Genomic DNA, 27971 nt, shown 5'->3' on the forward strand with positions numbered 1-27971 from the left:
TAAATTAAAGTTCCTGTGTTGAGACGGCCTCCACGCGGGACGTTGAATGTTGACACTTAATGTTGATTCTGGAAGGCACTCTTCCAAGCTCATCAGTCCCTGTCTTTCATCCGACAGATGAGAACACGCAGGCACCAGAATCCCAGTGATCAACTTATTCATTTTGCTGAAAAGACGGTGACTTTCACAAGAGATTTCATAAATAAAGCTACGTACATACCTTCAAAAAGATCATTAGCAGTCCACGCATTACACTCCTCCACACCATCCGAATGAACTCATCCTTGTCATAAATGTTCTGAGCTGAGACACAGCAGAATGGGAGATGTCTTTTGGACCTCACTTCTAATGTTTTTAAGTCACTATTCTGGGCTTTGTCAACTTCCTGACAAAGTTAGTCCTTTAAGTCTGAATAGAAAATATCTACATAGTGACTCTACGTTCATTAGGGTTACCTCACTGCCGCCATAAATAAAACTCCTAATCAGTAGTTTCACACTTGTTTGGGTGACAGTTTCCTCATCTGTAGAATGAGGGTCATGTCGTATTAAACGAGCTAATATTTACGAAGCCTTTAGAATAGTGCCTGGCACATAGCAAATCTCTGTAAGTGGTTTCTGAATGGATGAATGAATGAATAAGTGAATGAATGAGTAAACGTTTGTTTCTTGCTTCCTCACACAGTGTGGGTGTCCCTGGCCTTTCGTCGGTTTTTCCTGCGCTCACTCAGGGCCCAGCTTCCTTGCTTCTTGGGGCTCCACTTCCATGATGTACCCCTGGTCCTCTCCTTCCCCAGGAACATCCAGCATTCGGGCACCCAGTGTGCCCTCCTCTTCCTGACACCAAAACTGGAAATGATCTAAATTGCCTGAGTGGGGAAAGATCTTGATTCAGCTGCCGCTACAGAAAAGAGACCTTGTTCGAGAGATGTCAGTAATGACTCCCACCTCGTTGGGCTCATTTGAGAATTGTTTAAAATAATACATCTACAGTACCTGGCACACAGTACCAAGCCACTATTTGTCCCTGCTTGTTTTACATTTGTCTTCCGTATTTTAGCTATTCTTCTGTTCTTCTCCTCCTTTTTTTCTCCAGCCTTTCCAAATAGGTACGTATGTTTGACATTATTTTTGTTGGTACTTAATGACACTTTCCATAGCATTAGTTCTATTTCTCGGAATAAGAATGGGTGTTATCCAAAAGCATCTTCCTCATTAACAGAGGTACTAACTCGGACCAACTTTCAGGTTGAATACTCCTTCATTCCTTTCCAGGCCAGCAGTGTGGCTCCTGGTGAAAGACAAGAAGCAGGGATGGGGAGTGAGAGAGGGCATAGAAATGAGAGACTTTGTGTTCTTACCTCATATCACTCTTTTCAAAGTAACTTCTTTTATTTTGGAAATATTTTATTTTTTCAATAAGTATTTTACCAACGATACCAAAGAAAACTTCATAGTCACATGCTTACAATTTCATGGCTGCTTAATCATATCCATTATATGTGGATTTTATTAGTTTCAGCCTCAGTTGAAACATTATTCCCCATATTTTCAGGTGCCTGGGGAAGGCGCCCCTCACGGCCAGGCCTCACGTGTTGCCCACACTGGAGCTTTTCTAGAATCTAGTACTTTTCCCTCAAAAGCAGCTTTAACACAGTCACATTATAAACTACAAAGAATTAAAGCTACCTTCTTTGAAAATTTGCAATTCTCCTAAGATGGCTAGAGACACTTCAACCTAATGTGTTGCTGGCCTGAGGGAAGGAATTGATAAGCAACAACGTCCCAGTTTCTTCGGACGGTGCAGCTGATGTGGCCATTTTCCCTAAAGACCTCGTGCGATACTCAGGTCCCCACCCGGACTGATTACAGCACACTCTCTGGAGGTGACACTGGGCATACGTTTTCACTCAAGCTCCCAGTTCTTTTAATTTCTTTTTAGTGTTTATTTTTGAGAGAGAGGGAGAGAGCGAGCGAGCATGGGAGGGACAGAGAGGGAGAGACACAGAATCCGAAGCAGGCTCCAGGCTCGGAGCTGTCAGCACAGAGCCCAGCGGGGGCTCGAATCCACCAGCCGTGAGATCATGACCTGAGCCAAAGTCGGACGCTTAATGGACTGAGCCACCCAGGTGCCTTCCAGTTCTAATGGGCTGCCAGAGTGGAGAATCGCTGTGGTAGACACTCATAATGCCTCCTAGATTCATACGCAAGCTCCTGATTATTATTTTTTCTAATAGTGGAGAGGCTACTGATGTTAACTGTATATACATGGAGACATGTGAAGGTGGGGTGCCCCAAGACAACAGGAGTGGGACACTAAGTCCACTGCCTTGGTGCAGAGGCCCACGGTGTTTGTGAGGCCAGCCATGGTTCACTTCTCTGAAGCCTAAGAGGGGATCCACCTGGCTTTGGGGAATGAGGTGGGGGTGATGCTGCTGATGTCGCTCCCTCACTGAGAGTCCTGCGATGGGGCATCTGCAGGGGCAGGAAGGTCCCTTACCATCACAGGTGGCTTAGTCTTAACATCCTAACCGATTGTGTTCTGTTAATGGTGAACCCTCTGACATCTCTCCTCACACTCTCATTGCCCTCTCTTCTAACCGGGTCCCTGTGATAAGCAAGCTTTACTAATTGTGTCCCCATGCACGTGAGATCCTCTGTGTTACCGTGGTTAAGTTGTGAAACTAAAGGACAGCTGTTGAGGCAGGTGGCCCGAGGAGTAAGGCATGGCATCGCCCCCACAGGTGGATGCTTACCCACACACGTTTTCCAAGCATCTGCATTTTCCAAGTCCAGGCATTGTGCTCAGGCCTGAGGCCAGCAGCATCTGCTAGAAATTCCACATTTCAGGCTCTTCCCCAGACCCACTGAATCCTCAGCTGATTCGGATGCACATTAGAGGGAGAAACATAGAACTGGGGCATGGAGGTCACTGAGATAGAGTCGTGGCTGCAAGGAGTTCCTGGATTCTGGCAAAATTAAAAATTCTTTTTTAAAAGGTAAAAACATGATCTCAGAAAAATATACAGTGAGTCTGTGTCAAAGATTCATTTATTTATTTAAAAAAATTTAAAATCTTTATTTTTGAGAAAGAGATACAGATTGAGAGCAAGGGAGGGGCAGAGAGAGAGGGAGACACAGAATCCGAAGCAAGCTCCAGGCTCTGAGCTGTCAGCACAGAGCCCAACGCGGGCCTCGAATCCACAAACTGTGAGATCATGACCTGAGCCGAAGTCAGACGCTTAACGACTGAACCACGCAGGTGCCCCTCAAAGATTTATTTAATTCGTTAGTAAGGGGATCAGCAAAATGGCAAAACTGGTTTAAAAGAAGATGGGAAAAACGGATAAATTTAGTCAACGAAAGAAATCGCAAAGTTCAGAATAAAACTGGTTCATGTCCTACAGGAACCTAAAAACCTTAACCTTTGTGTTTATTGTTTGATTTAAGAGAAACGGTTTGCCTCTTTACTGGCTAAAAATCATTTGCACTATATCAATCGTCTACAAATTAACATCTAACTTTTCCAGAATCTGGCCTCTAATCGATAGAAAGTAGCAAGTCAAATGAAGTTAATATCCCCTTAGGCCTGCGTGTGAAATGATGCTGGAGGATGACTCGAAAGCCTCTAGGGTCATCTGAAGTTTGGGGTAATTTTTCTTACCAATTCAGGGAGGAGACATTTAGAAATAAATATTTGCAGTGAAATATCGTCAGTGATGATACAAATAGCACGTATGGCATGTTGGGCGCTGTTTCCATTTATTGGCTCTTCTAGTCACTGTCACCACGCTGTGAGGCAGGGCTACTGTGGGCTTCATTTTGCAGAGGATGAAATGAGGCAGTCAGACTCCTGACCCTCTGTGCTTAACTGCTTCCCCTGAGAAAATAGCTAAGGGGGCGGTAGGGTGTGCGCGCATGCGCGCGTGTGCGTGACTTTGACTGAAGTAGAAGCAGGTTGAGGGTGGACCTCGATGCGCAGCCTTTTTTCATTTCTTATGAAATGAATCATTCCCCGATTTGAGTCAGGCAGTGAGATACAATATGATGATTGTCCGTTGCGTGGGCTGCCTGGAAACCCTAAGATCTTGTTTGTGTAAAATCCTTAATATTTGTGCCAACTTGGGCCGCTGCCCGTGGCAATCAGACATCAGACCTCATGTGTCAGCTCACTAAACCATCATTCCCCATCCTAAGGCTGAAACCGTTATGTTGGCATGTTTAGGAGAGACAGGGGAGGGAGACCTGTGTGTATGTTATAATTCAATGGGATGGATGTGTCAGTGTTCTTTGTTTTAAAAAAAAAATGAATTTCGTTAGAATCTGGCATTCTCTGAGAGTCTGGGTGATTACAGGACTCCAGCTTGATTTGGTATCTAGAACCCACTTCAGCATTAGGCCAATGAGTAGCCAAAATGAGTTGTTCTTTTCTAATTAAATAAGTCCACAATCTAATCTTCTACAAATATGGTAAACAGAGGAAGGACTGCTCCAGCCTACAGCCCCGAGTAGGTGTTACTACCCTGTCCTTCTGTTCCGCCTTTTTGTTGCTGGCACGTGTTTGAGGTTGGAGTTACAACTTGATGAGCCAAATTGTCCTCCCCAGCCTCCTTTTGTTTTGTCACAATTAGCTGCACGTGCAGAACTGTTTTCCTATGTAATTGCTCCCACAAGGGGGTAATTGCACCCAAAAGTGGTTGGTTGCACCAATGGCAGGAGCAATTAGTAACAAAAATGCAAATAATTGCAGGCGTCCAAATTGCAGTCTTAAAAAAGGGACACCCAGAAGAAGTCTGACTGAAGATTTGGCCTGCTTTCTTTTTCCTGCTGGAAGTGTACTTGTTATTTGAAACCAATATTGTAATCTCTAGACCTGCCTCGACTTTCCACACCTCCAGGGACCTCTTGGAAATGGTGTACATTACAGGACTAAAGAAAAACCAGATTGATCGTAAATGTCAGCTTATTTAGGAACTAGAAAACGGAGTAACTTAGAATCAAAATTATATTGAGGGGGGAGAGCACAGACAGTTGAGCAAATGCATTTTTACCATAACTGTGAATCTCATAATTCCCTACAAGAAACCTGGGGGAAAATAGTCACAGAAATACTAATAACGTTAGTTTTTTTACTGACTCAGCCACTAATCACAGAATTACAGCAACTCTAGCTACACATCCTTCCCGTCCCCTTTCCCTCCTGAAATTATTACCAAATAGTGCAGGATCACGGCAGCCTCAGTGAGGCATGATCGTAACCTGCCTCCATGTTGTGAGCTTGTTCCCTGTGACATCCTTCTAGCTTTCTTCATTTAGATAGACTGGGCTGTGCCAGGTGGCTCTGGCCCTTTGCTGCTCTGGTTGACAATATTGGGCTTCCAGATTGCCCTCCATGAAATGGGGAAAATACACTTTTGTCTGTTCGTGTTACACCCTGAAACATAGGCCACAAGGGAATATGCCTTTCGTCTCTCAAATTCCTCCAGAGGTTTTAGTGAAACACCTCTCCTTTGTTTTTGTGTTTCAACATCCCCAGCTCTAGCCAGAGACCTGAAGGAGAAGGGGTACAGGGGAAAACTAAGAGGGAGGACAGCAGGAAGGCCAGTCCAGAGGGCAAGTTGAGCTCTTCACTCCTAATCACTCCTGCGCTCACATTCGCACACGCCAGTTCTATTCTCCTTCTTTAAGAGTTTCCTTCAGTAAGCTTCTTGGACCTTCGTGAAAAACAGATCTGGAAGTGGGCTTCTGTTATTTGTCCACAGTGTTTCAGAGGTACCTGGACATGCCTGAATTTTCCTGGAAACACAACCTAAGCTGTCTTTGGGACCTCAGCCACAATGGAATTGGTTGGCAGAGAAACATTGCCCTAGGGAAGACAGGAAGGGAAGGCAATCTTTTACAGCCAAGTGTTTTACAGCAAGGAAATAGCAAGTTCCTATTGATTACGGGCCCATAGGGGCCAGTCCCCCCAACAGAATGAAGAAAATAAACTCTGGTGATGTGTGTATTGTTTAGCATTTCTATATTAGTAAAGCCTTTTCCTTAGGGAATAAGTTTGCTACATGAATCAATGCCAATCCAACCAGGAGAATGTAGAAGAAATAAAAGAATATATAATGCATTTTCTTCCACTGGAAATCCACTTTTGTTTTGCTCACAGGGTAGAGGTAGAATTTGCAATGCTTTGGGGTGAAAAGTAGGGGGTGAGGGGTGAGCTCATTTGTTGACAAGAAACAATTTGGAGAAAACATTGGGCCACCTGTGGGCAGAATGTATTTAAAAACCAAAGGTTGGCCCAGCAGTGGAGATCTCACTGCTGCTGCTCCAGGCGTGTGTGAGCTCTTAGTCAATTTACTAATAGCCTCCTCCGCCCAGTGCTGGGGAAGAAATGTCGTGTTCCATTTACTCCCGCTGTTTGTAGCATCTGGGATGCTGCGCCATCACCCTGCCAGTATAATTCTCCCTTCCTTTGTTGCTGTAGCAGGCCTTGCAAAAGATTTACTTTGCAGATAAAAAAAAAGAAGAAGAAGAAGCATTAAGTGGTCAAAAATCACTAAGTTGAGGGGTTATAAAGTGTTTTTGCTCCAACTGAGAGAGCAAATACAAAGAGAATTGTGCAAGAATATTTAAGAGGGCTGCTCAGGTATGGTGACATCACATGAAATGTGATCGGGCCAACTCTTTGGTTTGGGTAACAAGAGAAGGCAAGATCATTCTGAGTCCTAGTAAATCCCCTTGAGAAGTGGCTGCCAGTGTGTCCCAGGACTAAAAGAAATCCTATGACTGCTTGCGGAAGGAATTCTCGGGGTACAGGCTGCAGTCAGATTCTGTTTTCCTACCTTGATGATCTGGTGTGTGGTCAGTCGAAGGACTTGACGTTGGTGGCTCTGTGTGCTAATGACTTGCACAGGGGAAAATGGACATCAGCTGGACTTTTCACGTGTTGCAGAGAGCCTTCCTCCCTGGTTGCCTATACAAAAATTAATTTAAGCTGGAAATAAAGGCTTTAATTGTGTGCTTAGGCTTTACAACCAGATGTTATCAGGGCACAGTGCATTAGCAAAAAAAAAAAAAATCACATTAAAATGTAAATGATTGACATGTACTTCTAAATTAAAAGGAGGCCATGGAAGCGGGGAGTAACAAAGCAGAAATATAATCTATTGAGAGCTCTGGGTAGATGGGTGTAGGGCTGTTGGGGTGTGGGATGATTATTTCTGAATAGCATGAATGGCAGGGAGTTCTGGGTCAGCAGAGGGAGGGAGAGCAGAGCTTTTCAGGATATATTGGAAGTCTGTTGATTTTACCTGATTGCTGTTTCCCCTTTGTCTTATAATGGTATGTTCCTTTCCTTTGGGGCACTATGCTTCTCCCACTCCGTGTGGTCCTGGAAGGATTAAACTCTCCTCAGACCTTCCCCACCTCCCTTATGTGACCAGTCAGAGGTGTCAATCCTTCAGGGCACTGGTCTTCCCTGTGATGTGATGTGTAGACATCAAGAGAGAGAGGAAGGGAAGGAGGGGGGGTGGAGAGAGAGAAAGAGAAGGTTCTATTTTACTTCTGAGGTTTCTAGTTCTAGGCATTGTGTGAGGCTGGAGCTGCCGGCGGCAATTTCCCACAGCAGTCTGGGAGAAAGCGCAGGTGAAAGAAAGCCATCACAGAGAAGAAAATAGAGCCAAGAGGTAGAGAGAGAAACAGTTCTGATGGCATCACTAAAGGTGCTAGATCCAACCATACCTGAAGGCAGACACTTCTAGTTACCCTTTTGGCCTGAGAAAGTTTGAGTTGAATTTTTGTCATTTGCAACCAAATACATAGGGAATCAGACACTAGGAGAGGCCAATGGATTTTAATAAGGGAGATACAAACTCTGGGTTTTGACTCAAGGTTCTCCCCTACAAAGAAAAAAATACAAAATCTTTTGTGTTTCTTTGAACATGACGTTGCTTTGGGATATATACATGTGGGTTTTGGCTATACCTGAGAGAAAGTTATTTAATCATTTTGTTTCCTCTTTTGTAATGTAAGTAGTAATAATATATATAAATAGTAGTGCCCCTTCAGGTAGGGTAATACATGCAGAACCCTTAGGATGATGCCTGGCACATAGTAAGTGCTCAGTACATGTATACATACTTGCCTCTCATTCTCTCCTTGAACCTCCCTTCTCTCTTCCTTCCCCTCACTCCCCAACCTCAAGTCTCCATCAAAAGGTAGAAGTACTATTCTGGTAAAGGCGGATCTTAGAGTTTAGAAGGAATTGAGTTGATAAAGGCAGAAGCCTCTGTAGTGAATGCGGATAGAAGAGAGTCTGATGAGAGCACACATTCATTTAGAAAGTTTTCTGTCACATGCGGATTAAACACAAATGATTCTTTTCTTTTCTTCTTTTTTTTTTAATACTAGCCCTCTGTGTCTTCTTGGCCAGTGAAAATTCAATGCCTGGGTGTGTTTCCTGGTATAAAAAAATTTTTTTTAAGTTATTTATTTATTTTGAGAGGAGGGGAGGTGCAGGGTGAGGGGGGTGGGGAAGAAGAGAATCCCAAGCAGGATCTACCATCAGCACAGAACCTGATGTGGGGCTCGAACTCATGAACTGTGAAATCATGACCTGAGCTGAAATCATGAGTCAGAGGCTCCACCAACTGAGCCACCCAGGTGCTCCCTGTCATATAAAATTTTAAAGACAATTTGCAAGGCTGTAGAGAACTTACTCAACTTATTTGCCCGTGTTAATAACTTGGAATAGTGAACCAAATGATCTTAACATGATACACGGTATTAGGTAACACAAAGAAATCATAGGTATTTGGGTTGGCGATACATACCTGTTATACCAACTGCTTTATTATTCTTACACAAAATAATGCTATGGTCAAAGACAGAGGCAATTTACTATGAAATTAATGTAGCTTAAACCTCAAGGAACTTTTTGTGCATAGCCCCTCCCTAGGCCCTGGAGAAATGTAAACCACGTGTTCTCATATTCACATTTATTTTTAAGATTGGAAAAAGTAAAATATTTTTGCATTCTTTTTAAAAAGAGAGACCCCGGGGCGCCTGGGTGGCTCAGTCGGTTAAGCGTCCGACTTCAGCCAGGTCACGATCTCGCGGTCCGTGAGTTCGAGCCCCGCGTCAGGCTCTGGGCTGATGGCTCAGAGCCTGGAGCCTGTTTCCGAGTCTGTGTCTCCCTCTCTCTCTGCCCCTACCCCGTTCATGCTCTGTCTCTCTCTGTCCCAAAAATAAATAAGCGTTGAAAAAAAAAATTTAAAAAGAGAGACCCCAATATTACATAAGCTACCAGCCTCAGAAAGCCTGTACCCATTCCTTGTCACTGCTTGACTCTTATAATAGATTTCCTAATGTGTTTTTTTTTTTAAAAACAATCAACCCAAACTTAGAAATAAGACCAAGAAAAATAATCAACCCAGACGTGGAAACAGGACCAATAAGTCTATGGTAGAAATAAGACCCACACAGCCTTTTGATGGCATACGGGGGCATTGCTTCACAAACCTACCAATGAGTATTTAATTGTCTAGAAAAATGTGTCTTCGTTTGACTCCTTTTGTCACTAATGTTTAATGGTCCCAAACTTTGTGAAATTACATGTTAACTTGTAGATTTTTTTTTTTTTTTGTCTAGTAGAGATGCAAATGATTTCTGTCTGGCAGAAAAGATAACCTTAAAAATTATGGTTTTATAACCAGTTTTGTATCTAATCTAGCAACCTCTTTTTTTTTATTGCCTGTAAGTACCCAATTCCAATGCTCTCTGCACCAGCTTTACTGTCTTAGTAGTTTCCTCATTAATGATTTAAATAAAACATTTGACATTTGTTCACGCGATATTTGTACAACTTTTTGAAATTTATACTGTGACAGTACGTAAGTTCTCCAAAGAAGATTCTTCTGTCCATAATTCACTATGACATGTACAAGTACATGTCACACTCTGTATGTTCCCTTAGTTTGGGGTCAGCCTTCTAACTTGGCATTCATTCTCAGCACAAAATCTGAGAATCTCTTTCATTTTATGGCACAGAGATCCAACTTGAGGGCATGCATGTAACCTTTCTGAGCCTCAGTTTTCTCAGCTATAAAATGAGGATTGCTGTTGGGGCACCTGGCTGGCTCAGTTGGTAGAGCATGCGACTCTTGATCTCAGGGCTGTGAGTTCGAGCCTCACATTGTGTGTAGAGATTACTTAAAAATAAAATCGTAAAATGAAGGTTGCTGTTAAGATTACATAAGATGAGCTCTCTATGGTCCGGCACATCACATCATGTAGTAATCCTCAGTAAATGTCAGTATCTTTCTTATCGTAGCCAGTACCGTTCTAGGTACCCAAGGCAGCCCCAGATCTCCCCGGAACCCAGAGTGAAAGTCAAAAACATTAGAAGTACAATGGTCCTTCCCTGGCAAGTAAACAGTTTTAGCAAAAAGCAATCAGAGCAGAGAGCCCTTCTCCTTCTCTGATTGTGGCTTATGTGGCTCTGTCAGCCCAAGAAAGCAAAGGATAAGTTCCCTCCCAAGTGGTCCCATCCTGAACTTACATGGTTCCTCCACAGTGCCTTAGTCAGCTTGGGCTTCCATAACAAAATATCATAGACTCGGTGGCTTAAACAACAGAAAGTGATTCTCTCATAGTTCTGGAGGTAGGAAGTCCAAGACTGGAATGTCAGCATGCTCATGTTCTAGGGAGACCTCCCTTCCTGGCCTTCCAACAGCCACCACCTATGTGTTCACATAGCCTTTCCTTAGTCCATCTCTCTCTTCTTCCTCATCTTATTGCATCTTATAAAGTCACCAATCCTATTGGTTTAGGACTGTACCCTCATGACTTCATTTAATTTAATTACCTCCTAAAAGCTCTTTCTCCAAATATAGTCACAGTGGTGATTAGGGCTTCAACTATGAATCTAGGGAGGGAGCACACTTTAGTCCATAGCAGACAGGTTGAGACCTCATCCACCCATGCAACTTTTCACCAACTGATTAGGTCCATCTCAATAAAGTATTGCCTGTCTTTCTGTCTTCTCAGTTTTCAATCTTGGAAGCAAAAGAAGATGTTTTCAGTTTATTTCTCTAATTCTTTCAGAAAATCCCCACGCTACTTCCAGAACCTGGCAACATAGTAAAAATGATTTACATGCTCTATATTCTTGGACAAATTCCATGGAATGAAGGATGTATAGGTTGGGGTGGGGGGGGGAGGCGCATGAAGCTGTATAGCTGGAATGTCCAGAGTGGAATATTGTTTTAGTCATACCTGTGGCCTCTGGCAGAGGGATTCTCTGTCCAAGACACTAGGATCCTGGACCATCATTTACTCCATTACCTTTGTGATACTCCCCAACCTCCCCCCACTTATGAGTTAGCACCTTTAATTGTCAGACTCTATCACTATTTCTGGCTCTCTAAAGAACATGTTTTAGCTTCCTCTATCTTTAGAGACACCCACAGGTCTCATTCCTCCTTCATTTATTAACTCTTCTAAAAAGTGATTGCCGAGGAAGTCATTGAAATGTTTTCAGAAGAGGAGCAACAGGATTAGATTTGTCTTAAGAAGAGCACCCGAGGCTTTCAGGAATTTCGCTTTCGGTCAATATGGAGGAACCAGGACCAGATTTATCCTCCTGCCTTAAACCACTAGAAAACCAAACAAAATACATGAAACAGCAGTTCTCAGATGTACAACAGGCAGTGCAGGATTGCGATCTGTAATAGAAGGGAAAGAGACGAGGTGAACCCTGTGGCAGTCCCAGCTCATTGTCTACAGGGTATTTCTAGGCTGCAACATAGGAAGGAGGAATCCAATACAGTTCAACAATCTCACTGAATTGAGGAGACAGAGATCAGAATTGGGGGCAAGTCAAGGCAGCTAGAATTTTCTGAGTATTATACTAGAAAGGAGAGGGACAGAGGGAGGGGAGAAGAGGGAAGGAGGGAGAGAGAGAAAGGAGAGAATGCTCTGGAGAGCATTTGAGGAATGCCCTCAAATGTTTGGCCGATTATATATCTACACATGTATCAGAGCTTCTGGAAACTAGTGGCAGAACAATTACTAGAGCTAGAATTGCTTATATTTCAGGAAGCCAGAGTAGAAAGACCTTCTATACTGAGTATAATCCTCAGAATGGTATTATCTTAGTAGTAGAGCTAAATTAGCCATATGCTAAAGAATGCTATGAACTCACTTCAACAGAGCAGGGGAAAAAAGCTCAAAAGGATCCAAATGGTTCCTAGTACCTTATGTGTGCCCCAGAATAAAATCCAACACTATTCAAAGGAATATAACAAAATGCGGCACGTAATCTTCATGGTGTCTGGCACCCAGTTAAGACACGAAATATTATCAGGAGTAAAGAGGGACATTATATAACACTAAGCCAAGCTACAATAATCCTAAATGTGCAGAGGGCTTCAAAATGCATGAAGTGGGGCGCCTGGGTGGCTCAGTTGGTTAAGCGGCCAACTTCGGCTCAGGTCATGATCTCACGGTCCGTGAGTTCGAGCCCCGCGTCGGGCTCTGTGCTGACCGCTCAGAGCCTGGACCCTGTTTCAGATTCTGCGTATCCCTCTCTCTGACCCTCCCCTGTTCATGCTCTGTCTCTCCCTGTCTCAAAAATAAATAAAAAAAAATGCATGAAGTAAAACTGATGGAACTGAAATGAGAGAGACAAATCCACAATTACAGCTGGAATCTTCAGCATCTCTCTCTCGGTAAATAACAGAACAAGTAGACAGAAAATCAGAAAGAATATCATAAAACCTGTACATAAATATTTATAGTTACATGATGGTGGCAAAACTCTGATATCCATCAGCTGATGACTGGGTTTTACCACAAAATGCAATACAGTTGATAAAGTCACCATGAACGTTAAATTAGCCAACATTGAACTGTTACATTTAGAGGGAATACAGAGGTAGGTTCTCATGAGTCTCTGGTCACAATATTTCTGCCAATTGATCAGTTCACAAATCTTCTTTTATGTTCGGTTCTGCTTAGAGACACCTTATTTGTTTAAAGACACCAGATTCGTTAACGTTGAACTCACCACCAGCAGCACCACAGCTCATGTCTGAACAAAGCTAACCTAACAAATGCATTTTCTCTATCCTCTATCAAGCACATAGCCTTCTTGTGCTTAGGAATACTTCAGCATTTATCTTGGGGGACCATTTTCAACAGCAAAATCATCCAAAAAGAATGAAATCTTGCCATTTGCGACAACGTGAATGGAACCAGAGTTTATTATGCTGAGAGAAATAAGTCAGCCAAAGAAAGACAAATACCATATGATTTTATTCATATGGGGAATTTAAGAAACAGAGGAACATGGGGGGATGGGAAGAAAAAATAAGATAAAAACAGGGAGGCAAACCGTAAGAGACTCTTAACTGTAGAGAACAAACTAAGGGTTGTTGGAGGGAAGGTGGGTGTAGGGATGGGCTAGATGGGTGATGGGCATTAAGGAGGGCACTTGGGATGAGCGCTGGGTGTCGTATGTAAGTGATGAATCACTAAATTCTACTCCTGAAACCAATACTACATTGTATGCTAACTAACTTGAATTTAAATAAATCTTGGAAGAAAAAAAAGCAAAATCATCAACAAAAAGCACACAAAAAAATCCCCCAAACATGGCACTAAATAGACTCAAAAAAGAACACTTGTTGGTACTAAGAGAACTGAATCAAGAAGCCTGAGCATCATCTTGTTTGACTGCAGCTGGAAACATGTGCATAGGGTGACTCCAATGTTTTGCTACTCTTTGCATGTGACAAATGACCACAAAAATACTGTGAATTATGGTTTTGGGGTTACAAATAAATTTTTGTGGGTAGGCGAATTAGCAAATGTAGAATCTGAGGTGCGCCTGTGTGGCTCAGTCGGTTAAGCCTCCAACTCTTGATTTTGGCTCTAGTCATGATCCCAGGGTTATGGGATCGAGTCCCACATCAGGCTCCACACTGAGTGTGGAAACAGCTTGGGATTCTCTCCCTCTCCCTCTCTCTCTGCCCCTCCGCAGTTCTCTCTCTCTCAAAAGAAATGAATAAACATTAAAAAAATGTAGACTCTGAATAATTAGGATTGACTATATATCATACAGTGGAATATTATTGGGCTATCAAAAAATGAAGTTCCAATACTAAACATGAATGAAACCTGAAAAAATTATGCTAAGTGAAAGAAACTGGACACAAAAGGCCACATATTGTATGATTTCACTTGTATAAATGTCCAGAATAGGCAAAATGATAGAGGCAGAAAGTAGATTAGTGGTTGCCAGGGGTTGGGAAATGGCAAATGGGAAGTGACACTATTTGGAGCATGGGGTCTCTTTGGGGTGATTAAAATATTCTGGAATTAAATAGTTGTGATTTTGTATAGCTTTGTGAATGTATTAATGAACACTGGATTATATACATGAAGAGAGTGAATTTTGCGGTATTAAATTATATTTCAATTAAAAAATAAAATAAATTAAAAAATATGTGGAAGGTCTGGAAACACTATCAACAAATTATACCTTATTAATTTATAAAGCATTTCACACAACAGCAGAATATACTTTCTTATCAAGTACACATGGAATATTCACTAATATAAATAATATTCTGGGCCATAAAACAAACCTTAACAAAAGTATTGAAATCATACAAAGTATGTTCTCTGTCCATAACTGAATTAAACTAAAACTCAATACCAGAAAGATATCCTGAAAATCACTAAGTATTTGGAAATTAAACAGTACAGAGTGAAATACCTCACCAATCAAAGAGAAAATCACGAGGTAAATTACAAAATAGTTTGAATCAAATGAAAACAAAGCATATCAGCTAAAGTAGTGCTTAGAGGAAATTTTATAGAATTAGACTAATATTAGGAAAGAAGTAATGTCTCTAAGCTTTCACTTTAAGAAATTTGGGGCATCTAGGTGGCCCAGTTTGTTAAGCAGCTGACTCTTGATTTTGGCTCAGGTCATGATCTCATGGTTCTTGGGTTTGAGCCCCACATTGGTTCTGCCCTCACAGTGCGGAGCCTGCTTTGGAGGCTCTGTCTCCCTCTCTCTGCCCCGCCTCTCCCAAAAATAAATAAATTAAAAAAATTTAAGAAAAAAAGAAACTAGAAAAATAAGAGTACATTAAACCCAAAGTAAGCAGAAAGAAGAAAATATTTATAAGAAAAGCAGAAATTAATGAAATTTAAAATGGAAAAACAGTAGAGAAAATCACTGAAACAACAAAAAAAACAGTTCTTTGAAAAAAATCAATAAAATTGACTAACTTCTAGCAAGATTGACATGAAAAAAAAAAGAGAGAAGAAAGAAATTACAAATATCAAGAATGAAACAGAAGATATCATTACAGATCCTGCAGACAACAAAAGGATAATAAGGATAATATATTTATATAATTATATATTATATATATTTATGTAATAATAATATATACTGTATATATATTTTTAAATATTTATTTTGAGAGAGAGAGAGAGAACGAGCAGGGGAGGGGCAAAGAGAGGGAGAGAGAGAATCCCAAGCAGGCTCTGCACCGTTAGCTCAGAGCCCAATGTGGGGCTGGAACTCACAAGCTGTGAGATCATGACCTGAGCCGAAATCAAGAGTCAGATGCTTAACTGACTGAGCCACCCAGGCACCCTTCAATCTCATCACTTCTATTCAGTGTTGTACTAGAGGTCCTAGCTAGTGTAGTAAGGCAAGAAAAAGAAACAGCATGCATATATATTGGAAAGAAAAAAAACCAAACATATTCTTAGGTATCATGATTATCCACGTAAAAAATATCAAAGAATCTATGAAAAAGCTGCTTGAACTGAAAAGTAATTTAGCGACTTTGCAAGATACAATGTCAACATGAAAAAATAAATTCCATTTCCATATGCTATAAATAAGTAGAAATTGAAATAAAAATAACATTTGCCTTAGCATCAAAAAATCATGAAACACTAGGTATAAATCTAACAAAATATTGGAAGATCTGTATAAAGGAATGAACAACTGCTATACACAACAATATGGATGCATTTTAAGAGCATTATGCTAAGTGAAAAAAGCTGTAAGCAAAAGATTATATGCAATATGGTTCCATTTATATGAAATTCTAGAACTGTAGTAACAGAAAGCACATCAGTGGTTGCCAGGGTCCAAGTATAGAAGGAAGACATTACCTACAAAGAAGTACAAGGGAGCTTTTTGGTGTTATGGAAAAGTTCTATCTTGATTGTGGTGGTGTTTATATAACTGTATACGTTTATCAGAACACAGAAGCATACACACAAAATTGGTGAAGTATATGCAAAATGTACCTCAATAAAGTCGATTTTAAAATAGACAGAAAGTCGTCAGATTGCCACAGAGGATGGATTGATGAGGGTAATCAAGACAAGAGGCATAGATGTTAATTATTCAGTCACAAAAGCTAGAATTTTGAAAAAGAAAGTTGATTGACAAATAAGGGGAAAGCACAAGAAGACCAAAAAAGGAAAATACAAAAGCACAGAAACAGATGAGCTTCCGGAACACAGATTTTGTGTGCTAAGATAATTTAAAGACGAGCCACAGATTGGCATGACAGACACAGCCACCTGGGTGCACTGGCTCTCGTTCCTTTCTCTGCCCCACTCTGGTCTCCCTTGAATGCTGTGCGAAGCTGCTCAGGCTAATTCCAAGGTAGGCTCATGTTAGTACCATTGTTTCAGTTTGCCGGTTGCATTTTTAGGACTCCTAAGGGGGAATTTGGTTCTGAGCTACTTTCTGAAGCTGGAAAGGCCAGGGGTCAAGTGGCCTCTGTGGCCGCTTGTTTACTCTTTTGGTTGATGAGCACTTATTATTTCCACTGAGCTCTTAGCTAGTAGCCACTTCCTGTCTTCACGTGATCCCACCCCTGTAGGGGTGTCCTGTGCAATACTTGGGACTTATATGTACTATTTTTTTTCGAAATTTAACTTCAGTTGGGTATCCTGTCCCCCTAGGATTCCACCTAGGATTACCCTTCCAGGTAATCCTGGCTTTTTTCCAGGTAATTCCTGAGACTATGTTTTCCCTCAGTCTTATCATTCAGGGTTTACAGTGACAATATGTTTACACATCCAGGAACAAAAACAGACTCATGCCCAACAACCTGGAAGAGGAATATTGTCCTCTCAAGATTCAGGCTAGTCTGAAAAATGGAGTTATCTTTTCTCTAAATAGCTGTGCCCTCCACACAGGTAATCAAAACCTGCCACAATGAATCTCCTTACCTACAGGAGAAATATTTCTCTTTGTATGTTTAAGGAAAAATAAAAATTAAATTCTTGCCTTAGACTAGTAGCAAGAAGTTAAAGATGTGATCAATCCTGGGCTGCCTGGGTGGCTCAGTCGGTTGAGTGTCTGATTTCAGCTCAAGTCATGATCTCACGGTTCGTGAGTTCAAGCCCCGTGTTGGGCTCTGTGCTGACAGCTCAGAGCCTGGAGCCTGCTTCAGATTCTGTGTCTCCCTCACTCTCTGCCCCTCCCCTGCTCACCTTTTGTCTCTCTCCCTCTCTCTCTCGAAAATAAACATTAAAAAAATTTTTTTTAGAAATGTGATCACTCCAAAGACTGATTTGCTTCTCCTTCAACAATTCCTTGTACATATAATTTGCATACAAAGATCTTACTTGATCTGACTTTTTCCTAAGCGTGTCTGAGTCTAGCTTGAAGGCAATTTCATACCAAGAAAAACATACTAAATTGTAGCATCTGGTACAAGGACTAGGGATTCTTTATTGTCTGATCAGTGCCCTAAAATGTCTTCATGAATCAGATAATATTTTAAACCTCAAGTACCATCAACTTCATTATTTGAAATCTGTGATCTTATATTTGCCATGTATTTTAAACTCTTATTAATGATGAAAATGAGGCTGTCAATTAAGCTAAATGACATGACTGGGGTTACAGTAAGTCAACTGTTACAGAGTGCTGGAGTCAGGAGTTCTTGCTTCAGTGGGTGATGAGAAATCTATGTCTCTCTCTCTCTCTCTCTCTCTCTCTCTTCTTTTCTGGTTCCCCATTTCTCTCAACATCCCCCAAACCCTAAATTATAAACATAAATTGAACATAATTATGACTTAAATATTTAGTAATTGGCTATACTATTTATTCATAGGTTAAATTTTCACAAAAACTATAATCCATGGACCAAAAACACATGGGTGAATCTTGCCTATAAGTATCATTCTTGTGTATTAAATATATACATGTTGATTCATAGAGTAGGCATATATTAGATAGTCCTAAATGAGTACATGTGACTGATGAAGAGACCAATGTCTCTCACATTCTGTGTCCCTTTGCCCCATTGCATCAGTTAGGCACAGAACCTCTTTGCCTCAACTAATTATAGCAGAGAAAAGGCTTTTGGTTTTCAAAAGTGCAAGGGCTCAGGGCATAGAGAAAACCTACTGCGGGGTGCTAGGGTGGCTCAGGTCATGATCTCAAGGCTCATGAGTTTGAGCCCCACATTGGGCTCTCTGCTGTCAGTGCAGAGCCTGCTTCAGATCCTCTGCCCTCTCTCTGCTCCCTACCCCCGACTCATGTTCTCTTTCTCTCAAAAATAATTAAACATTTAAAAAAACTAATGAGAAAGAATGAGTCTTCCTATCAACTCATCATTCCCCCAAAGATCCACAGGTGAGGGGAGAAGGAAAAGAAGAGAATAGGAGGGGAGGCAAAGGGAAGTTAACTGAACTCTGGTGTGGCCTGAGAGGGGGTTTCCATGCACCGCTTCCTCCTCCATGCTGAGGCCCTGAGAGGAAGGTGAGGAGAAGTGTAAAAAAACAAAAAAACAAAAAACAAAAAACAAAACAAAACCAAATAAGATCCTAGAATCTGGTGAGCATCTATATACTCTCTTACACAATCCCTCCTCCCTGCAACCCATCCAAAGGCCAGGGAGGCGCCAGAGCCAGGGTCCCCTGGAATACCTGAGTATATGATAGAGTTCTGGGTTCATGGTCCCAGGAGCCTCACAGACTTATCTGTGCCCTGGGCTACAAGGGGGGCCTGGAATGACCTCTGAGAGAGTTCAACCTTGGCAGTCTTGAAGCCTCCCTGCATTGATAATGGACGACCAGGCAAGAATGAGGATGCCTCATTCATTGGATGGGTATCCATTATTGGGTGGACAATGACCCAGATCAGATGCCTACTCTCACTCAGACAAGCACTCAGTTCTTCCTCAGCAACTTAGACAGATGGAAGGAAAAAACCCTTCTTGATTGAGATTGTTTCCATTTAAGACATACTAACATTGGTTATTAGGAGACTAAATGAAGTTATATATTTTAGAGCACTAAATTTATGGTCTGAAATACATGTCTATTACAGATAGAAGATAGATAGATGACAGGTAGATAAATAGATAAATGATAGATATAGAGTATAATATTTTATATATTTAAATTATGTGCAATCTCTCTCTATATATAGCTTAGAAATTTGCTGGGGAAGTAGATAATTAGGGGAGTGGGCTTTTCTTTTCTATCTATGATGAAGGCTCAAGAGGGTGAGCAGGAAATTATCACATTGGTTCCAATAAAGAAAATGAAAAGAAAATGCACATGTGAGTGTGCGTGCATTTATGCATGTGTGTGTGTGCACTTGTGTGTGTGTACAGAGTAGAATAGTGTAGTGTAGGATGGATAGATAGATGGATAGATAGACAGACATCTTGAGCTACCACCTCTCTGCCTAGAACAGTTCTTATAATGATGGAAAAAAGCCAGAGTACTCCTAAAGCTTCCATATGAACCTAAACAATACATCTCCTAGGGTCTCCAATCTACTTTGGCAGCCTTAACTGCGCAGTTTATCTTGTGGCCTCTGGCTGTCATAGTGGATGGTCAGAATTCCTGCTGTAACTCCAGGACGAGACCATGCTTTCTGAAACAATTAGATGGTGAGTAGGAAACACCAGCTGAGTTTGGCTCAGCAAGTCTTTTTCTCCATTAATGACAAAGCATGAATAAATCAAAGACCATTTCTGAAAGTTTGTAGACAAAGCACCGACCTTGGGCTTTCATTTTGAGGATGAAGACAATGTAATACATTTATTTATTAAATAGCGAGAGGGAAAAAATGTTTCTGGTTCTCTTGGGAACCACTTAAACCAAGAAACAGGTAGATCTGTGCATAGCAACCTGACTAGATATTTTAATTATGAGAGACAAAATGGTGATGTGGCTGGAAGTGTGAACCCTGGAGTCGGGTGGCCTGGGTTTGAATCCCAGCTCTGCCTCAGGTGGCTTTTGTATCTCAGTTTTCCTATTTGTAAAGGGGGTTTACAATAGTAGCTCCCTCATGGGATTGCAGTGAAGATTAAATGAGTAATCTGTAAAGAATCTAGATTAGTAAGCACTATGTTATTGTACTGTTATTTGTTTTAAAATATTACTGTGTGGAGAGAGACCACCTGCTTACTCTGTACCACTTAGGCAGAATTGGGAATAGTTCAAAAAGCGATGTAAGAGCTTCAGATGAGGAATAACGAAGAATTTGGGAAGTTTTTGTTGTTGTTTTTTAAGTTCTGGAATAGTTCGCTAAAGAAGTTACAAGGGCTTGAAAAACAGATGCCCTTAAAAGCAGGATAATAGGGGGTGCATGGATGGCTCTGTTGGTTAAGCATCCAACTCTTGATTTTAGCTCAGGTCATGATCTCATGGTTCATGAGATTGAGCACTATGAGTATAGAGCTTGCTTGGAATTCTCTCTCTCCCTCTCTGCCCCTCTCCCTGCTGTGCCCCTCTGCCTCTCTCTCAAAATAAATAAATAAATTTTCAAAAGAGCAGGAGAGTTACTCATTGGACCAGGATAGTTTTAGTGTAAATCTGTTGTACTAGGATGACCTCATGATGAGCGCTAACCCTCTTGATCTGGATGGCTTGGAATTTCATTTAGTTGTAAGTTTCTTCGGACCCTAAATCAGCTATGTCTCTGGTGATGATGGTGGATGGTTTGTCATTTCTTAAATGCACTTTAACCCTGGTGGCGGACCAACTGCATATTAAATACCTAGAGAAGAGACTGGAACTAGAATACAGTCAGAGTTGTTTTAATATTCCAGAGGATGAAGATTTACAAAGAGCATTTTGACTATTCAGGATGGTTTTCCGTGTGAGTTAATGCTATTGAACAGAAGAGTATGTTTTGGGGGCGCCTGGGTGGCTCAGTCGGTTAAGCATCTGACTTCAGCTCAGGTCATGACCTCACTTCTCATGGATTTGGCCCTGTGTCAGGCTCTGTGCTGGTGGCTCAGAGCCTGGGGCCTGCTTCGGATTCTGTCTCCATCTCTCTGCCCCTCCCCTGCTTGCACTGTGTCGCTGTCTCTGTCTCTGTCTCTCTCAAATACAAAATAAAACATTAAAAAAAATTTTTTTTTTAATAAAAAAGAATAGAAAGTTTTCCTAAACCCAGTTGTGTGACTTGATACATGCTCCTCAGTTGTTTGAGAAAAAGGTCAAGAAGACACAGGACAGAAAAATTAAAATAAAAATTTTAAACTAGTTTCCTGGGTGGCTCAGTTGGTTGAGGGTCTGACTTCAGCTTATGATCTCTCAGTTTGTAGCCTCCAACCTCACATCAGGCTCTCTGCTGTCAGCAGAGCCCACTTGAAATCCTCTGTCCCCCTCTCTCTCTGCCCCTCCCCTGCTCATGCATGCATCATGACCAGTCTGTGGTCAGCTAATCTTTTGGCCACAACTAATTCAAAGGATGATCCTAGGTAAGTGTTCTATTTCGTGGGGCCTGGTACGTTTTATAGGTAACTCTTTCCTGAAGATCAATACACTTACAATCAAACCAGGCAATCTGTAAGAATTCTATTTGACTCCAATGTTGTCATCATAGGAAGAGTAATATGGCGTTCGATCTATATTCTGTTCAAATCATAGAGTTGACTCATGTCAACATCAAGGTCAGTCCCTTCCCCCATGTTATAGACAGCCAAACTGAGGCTAGAAGCACTTACGAGATTTATCCAAAGTGAAATTGGTGGCAGAGTTGAGGTAGGAACCCAGAACCCTTGAATTGCCACCCCCCCCCCCCCCCCGCCCCACCTCATCTCACACCTCTCTCCTTCTTCCTCATGACACTCCGGGAACAGCAGTCTTCATTCTGTCCTCCTAACAGGGCCTTGGTATACTTGGATTTCCTCTACCTTTCTCCTCATGTATTCCTGCGATTCCTCCTTCTGTCAGGTGTCACTTCAGTTTCCATCTTTTTAGAGAGGCCTTCCCTAAAAATCCACCAGTTACTTCTATCAAATCACCTTGCTTACTTCCCTTCCCAGCACTTGACTATTGAAATTATCTTCTTTATTATTTCTTTTTCTATTGTTGTCTCCCTGCATTCACAGGTAACCGTCAGGAGAGCTGGGGCCATACCTGTCTTGTTCCTCGCTGTATTTCCTGCTTCTAGGATGGTGTCTGGGACAGTGTAGGGGCTCCACGAACACTGCTGACTGCAAAAAGGAAGAAAAAACTTTTAAAAGAGCCATTCTGTTTATCTGGATTTTTTGATTACACTGTGTTGCAACTTTTAATTAATGTAGCATAATAATATTTATTGAGGACATGCTATATTTTCCAAAAGCTCTGTTAGGCCTTTTTGAAACCTTTGCAATAACCCTGGGTGGTAGGTATAATTATCCTTGTTTTATATGATGCAAAAGCTGAAACTCAGAGAATTTAAGTGGCTCAAAAGTTGCAAAGCCCCATTCAAACCCATGCTGGTCTGATGTGAAAGTAATCATACCTAAGACTTGCAGCATGCTTTATTTATTATATCTGTTCCCTAGTGTTCAATATCAGGGCCGTATCAGTAAATAACGATTACAGAACACTTCCCAGATTGTGAGAGCTCAGAGCAGGGTTTAATTTCACATTAATAATGGAGTAGTCAAAAGTACAAAGATGCTTATAATTACATCGATCTTTGAATGTTCAAGTAAGCTTTGGCTTCCTCATTTGTTTAGGTTTTGATTTGTTTGTTGTGTCTGCTAGGGCTCAGGAGAGGAAAGGAGAAATAGCGTCAGTGAGGAGAGAGCTTTTGCTCGTCAGTGAGGAGAGAGCTTTTGCTCGGGCCTGAGAGACCAGGAGGAGCTAATGAGAAGTTTTGTTCCCTGTTCTGACTGCTAATTACTGAGCCCTCACCTCCCCTACCTGTAATGTGGAGATTTGTGGAAAGGTTGCCTAACAGGTTGGGAGAGAATTGAATGTTGCTTTGGGCTGGCAGAATTTTTTTTTTTTTTTTTTTTGACTCTTCTCAAGGCCAACATAACTTTCTGCCTTGATTCTTACATCCTGGCCATTATTAGAGAAGGGAGGTGGTGAAGAGGAAGGTCAAACAGTTGTTCTCTTCGGTTCAAGGATATTTCTAGTCCCCCCAAAGGGCACCAGGTGGAGAAGATTCAGGAATATTATCAGTGTTCCAGTCAGCTGCCTCTAATCCTGGCCATGGTCACAGGCATCAGGTGGCAACTGTCAGGCCCACACGTGACCTCTGGTGGGCAGGCAACATCCCCCACATGCCTTCTCCCTCATGCCACTCTCTCCACCCTTCTGCCCCACCTCCTCAGTCCTTTACAATATGTTACCACCATTCCCTTCCTGCTAGCATACGTCCGGAAGGGCATATGCTAAGAATCTCCTCCCCAGCCTAGAGTTTTATTGCAAGAGCATGCTTGCATGACTGGAGCTTCAGAAAGTGTCGTGTCCACCCCATTTGTTTTGATCCAAATATCCCCTTTGGAAAAACCCAGAATTGATGTTCACCTATAGTAACACAGGTGTGTAAAAAAGATACCCAAGGACTCAATGCAAAGGAAGGAAAATTCAGCTTTAGGCCCCTCTAAAGTCTAGACCATCCTTTGTGCTACATAGAAGGACGGAGGGGAACAGATGGTGAGCCCGTCTTCTACTCTGTGAACTTCTGGGACGCACCCAGGAAAGAACTCATATATGCTAACTGAGGTTTTCCAGAGATCAGGGCCGGGGAGGATAGGCAGATTTCCAGGTAGGTACACAGGGCACCTGCATGTTGGATGACACAGCCGTCTTGCAGCTCACAGAAGCAGCGCAGGTGCAGTGAGCTGTTCCCAGGATTGGCTGGGTCATTACCAAGGTCAAAGGAAGACTTAGCTGTGGGCGCGTGGGGCTGAGCTCTGATGTGGCTGAGGTGTGAAGTCTGGGTGCAGTGGTGTGCAGAAGGCTAGGGTGCACCACACTGGCATGGGCAGGGGGCCCTGAGGGGCCAGCAAAGGTTCATGAGTCCAGATGCCTGGAAGGAAGGAAGAATGTCCACATGAGACCCCAGGAGAGCTTGAATAGGAAGGCAGATCTTTGCCAACGAGTTTCAGGGGCTCATTCCTGTCCTAACTTGGTTGCGGCTAATATCTGAATGGGTTGCCTAGAGAGAAATGCAAACAGCTGACTTTACGGAGAAGTCCTTAGTGGAAATGCAGAGATCATGTTTATCATTAGTGTTGCCCTTGGTCAAGGGTTAGAGCTACAAGCAAGGCAGCTAACCGGAAGGGACCAAAGGAAGGATGGTTGGAACAGACTGGGATGGTTACATTTAGGCTAACTTATCAAAGTAACTGAGGCTGGGGACCCATCACTCACCTGACTATTCTCTTTCACTGTACTAAAATGGCTGGCTCTGACACCATGTTTAAGGGGAAAGCTCTTTAGGAGAAGAGGAGAGACTTAGACAGATGTTCCCATCAAAACTAAGTTCCAGTCCAGTGGGGTAGGCAGTTGAGGCACTGGTCTGGGATCAGTAACCCACACTGCATCCAGAAGAGACAGAAATTTAGAAGCCAAAGTATCTGTCAGGAGGGCCAAAGGAGGGGTTCCACCTTGAAGGTCATGGCAAGGCAAAGGTCAAGAGCTCAGATGTTTAGTCAGAATAACACTCCTGATCAGCCTTGTTGTATTTAACAAGGAGGTGGTCTCAAGGTGGGGAAGGAATTGGGTCTACCGATGGTTTGGGTGGAGTTTACTCTTTCCCCACAATAGGGGTTGGTCCTGGCTGACTTAATCCAGTGATTGGTTCTGGGGCGCATAACCCAGTCTGAGACAATAAGAAATAAGATGTTTGCTAAGCTTTCCATGAAAGAAATCTTTTCCTTTCCTGTTTAATAAGACTTTTTTTTACCCCAGGCAGTAGAGTGTGAATTGAATATGTGAAATGTATAGTTGTTGTAGCCATGGGGTGGAAGGTGTGGGGCCAGGTGGGCTATAGGCCTGTCATGTGGAGCCTGAGGATGGCCCCCATGTCGTGGCAAAATGGAGGTGAGGACTTTAGTAGCCTTGTCTGAATGGCTGTATCAAAACTGACCTGAAACATCAATTGCCACTGGATCTCAGATACATGAATGAATACATTTACTATTTGAGCCAATTTGAATGGGATTTTGCCTTTATTTTTTCAACTTAGTCTTAACTGATGCATTAAGGAAGGGTGAGGGAGCAAATCCTAAAGGAGTCGTTATGATGGCTTACAAAGTCCTCTCATTCAGGAATCAAGCCTTCTGGAAAATAAATCCTCCTGGCGCCTCTTGGGATGATGATTTGGAATATTACTTGAAAGCAGTCCTGTGGGTGGGGGCTTCCCTTTGGAAGCAGCAGCCCCTACCACAAACTGAACAAAGGTGTACAAGGCCAGCAATGATGTTCAGGAGGTGAATACTGAAAATGTCATCACTTTGTGTTCGATTTGCTTGTTGGGCTTTCCTAAAATGGTGGGAGGGAGGTCAGAATTTCTTGCACTCTGCTAAATATTTTGCTGAATTCATCTGTGAGGCTGAAGAAACAAAATTGGCCCTTTCAGATCGTTCTCTAACTTTCAAGAAAGCAACACAGCCCCAAATACCACAAGCTGGCCCAGTGTGGGTGGTGCCAGGAGAAGGCGCAGAAGTGTTCCTGGTTAAAGCCCTCCCCGAACCCCTCCCTCATGTGATCTTTCCAGAAGGAATGTGTTCCTGAGACCAGGTTCCACCCTGCAGCCTCAGCCTCCTGGACCACATCCTGAGACTCTATTCCGAAGCATTCTTTGGTTGGGGCTCAAGAAGCACTGGTCCCAGTAAAAAGTCACTTACAAAGGAAACTCGCATGAATAGTCACTTTCAGTGGCCTGATGCCAGAGAGCCAGGAGAGCTCCCCAGCACTGCCATTCCTTTCCCGCTGACTTGTATTTTCTCCAGTGTTCCGAAGCAAATGCTGAGTCATGTGTGAGCATGAACCCTGAATTATCAGCCATCCCTCAGTATGAACTAAGTCATCGGACCCTGTCCTGAGAGCAAGTTTGGGCTTCTGGAGAAGGGAGAGAGCAGTTATCCATGTGGCTTCAGAAGGAGCCCCGGAGGAGAGAACTGATGGAGGAGAGAACAGACGGAGGAGAGAACTGACAGAGGACAGAACTGATGGTTCTGGAGTGGAAGCCTCATGCTGGGCCTCTTAATGGCTCTTCATCCAAGTCACCCTAATTTACTGTTTTTCAGAGAATGCCAGAAAGCTAGTCCTGCCAGAGACAGGTCTCTAAACTTTTTTGCTCTCCTACTTCCTAAGAGAATTCTGAAACATCAAGATTTTCCATCGTCAATATAGAGGCTTTTTTAAATTAATAGTAGAAAATATAAAACACTTGAATTCAGGTGAGGATCAATACAATTGACAAATATTTTATAATGTGACTTGCTAAAACAAATTTTAACTGCTTATTGAATAAAGAGAATCAAATCTAGGGGCATCTGGGTGGCTCAATCAGTTAAGCGTCCGACTCTTGATTTCAGCTCAGGTCATGATTCCAGGATCATGGAATCGAGCCCTGCATCGGGCTCCATGCTGAGAGTGGAGCCTACTTAAGACTCTCTCTCTCTCTCTCTCTCTCTCTCTCTGTCTCTCTCTGTATCTCTCTGTCTCCCCCTCTGCCCCACTTGCGCACACGTGTTCTCTAAAAAAAAAGAAAAAAGAGAGAGAGAGAATCAAATCTGAAAGAAAAAAATGTAAAATTTTTCCCATGAGTTTTCTTTGATATATCTCAAAACATTTGGTGGTCTCAGAAAAACATTCCAGTTACAGACTAAAGAACATACGTTACAAATCGGTATCATTTCAGTTACTCTGAATTCCGAGCAGCTCAGCATGTCCGAAATACTGCATTCATGCACAGCCTCAGGCTTAACAAAACTCTGGGTAAAATGGGACCCTAAGTGTTTCATGATTTAACATTCAAGGAGCAGGCAACCCAGAATACTTGGATCCCAGTGTAGGTCCTCATGGTAAGATTTGGGGTGAGTGAGAGGCCAGCCTCTCTTTTACCAAGGGGAACAGCCCACAGCATTGGGAAGGCAGTCTTATTCTCAGGTGGATCAGTTCTATAAAAGGAAACACACGGAATTAAGATCTGGAAAATTGATTCCTTTTAAATTACCTGTATCCCTTGAGAAGTCTTCATGTGCCCTCAGGTACATGCATCCCAGCATCGGGGACACTCCATGACAACAGGGTTCCAGGGAAATGCAGCTGGATTTCCTTACTGGCTTCTTAAAGGCTCTGAGAGGGCCTGCAGTAAAGAAACACGTCCTTGTTAAACCTAGAGTTTTCTAAAAGTACTTTTTCATTTGTTTTTAACGCTTGTTAGCATTACCATAAAAACTTTTGGACTAGTGTTATTATTGGCATTCATTGGCATAACGAATTTGAAGTTGAGTCACTTGCTCTAGGCCAGGGGTCCACAAACTCTGTAAAGTCAGATGACAAAGGTTTTGATCTCTGAAAGCCATTTGGTCTCTGTTGTAGGTACTCACCTCTGCTATTGTAATGCAAAAGCACCATAGACAATTCATCAATGAATTAGGGCAGCTGCAGGTTCTAAAAAAAGCCTGTATTTACAAAATCAGGCAGTGGGTTGGATTT

At 42.2% G+C, this 27971-nt stretch overlaps 1 long non-coding RNA gene across 1 annotated transcript; it reads right to left on the reverse strand.

The window, feature by feature from the left end:
* Nucleotides 1-6396: 6396 nt before the first annotated feature.
* On the reverse strand, nt 6397-27950 carry LOC125175792 (uncharacterized). Its single transcript, XR_007155967.1, has 5 exons — nt 27863-27950; nt 27487-27618; nt 22437-22513; nt 6839-6969; nt 6397-6500 (listed from the first exon to the last, which is right to left on the reverse strand). It is a non-coding gene; the product is annotated as an uncharacterized LOC125175792 (long non-coding RNA).
* Between the last annotated feature and the right edge of the window lie 21 nt (nt 27951-27971).

Source organism: Prionailurus viverrinus, chromosome C2, assembly GCF_022837055.1.
Source record: "Prionailurus viverrinus isolate Anna chromosome C2, UM_Priviv_1.0, whole genome shotgun sequence".
In the NCBI taxonomy this organism is placed as follows: domain Eukaryota; kingdom Metazoa; phylum Chordata; class Mammalia; order Carnivora; family Felidae; genus Prionailurus; species Prionailurus viverrinus.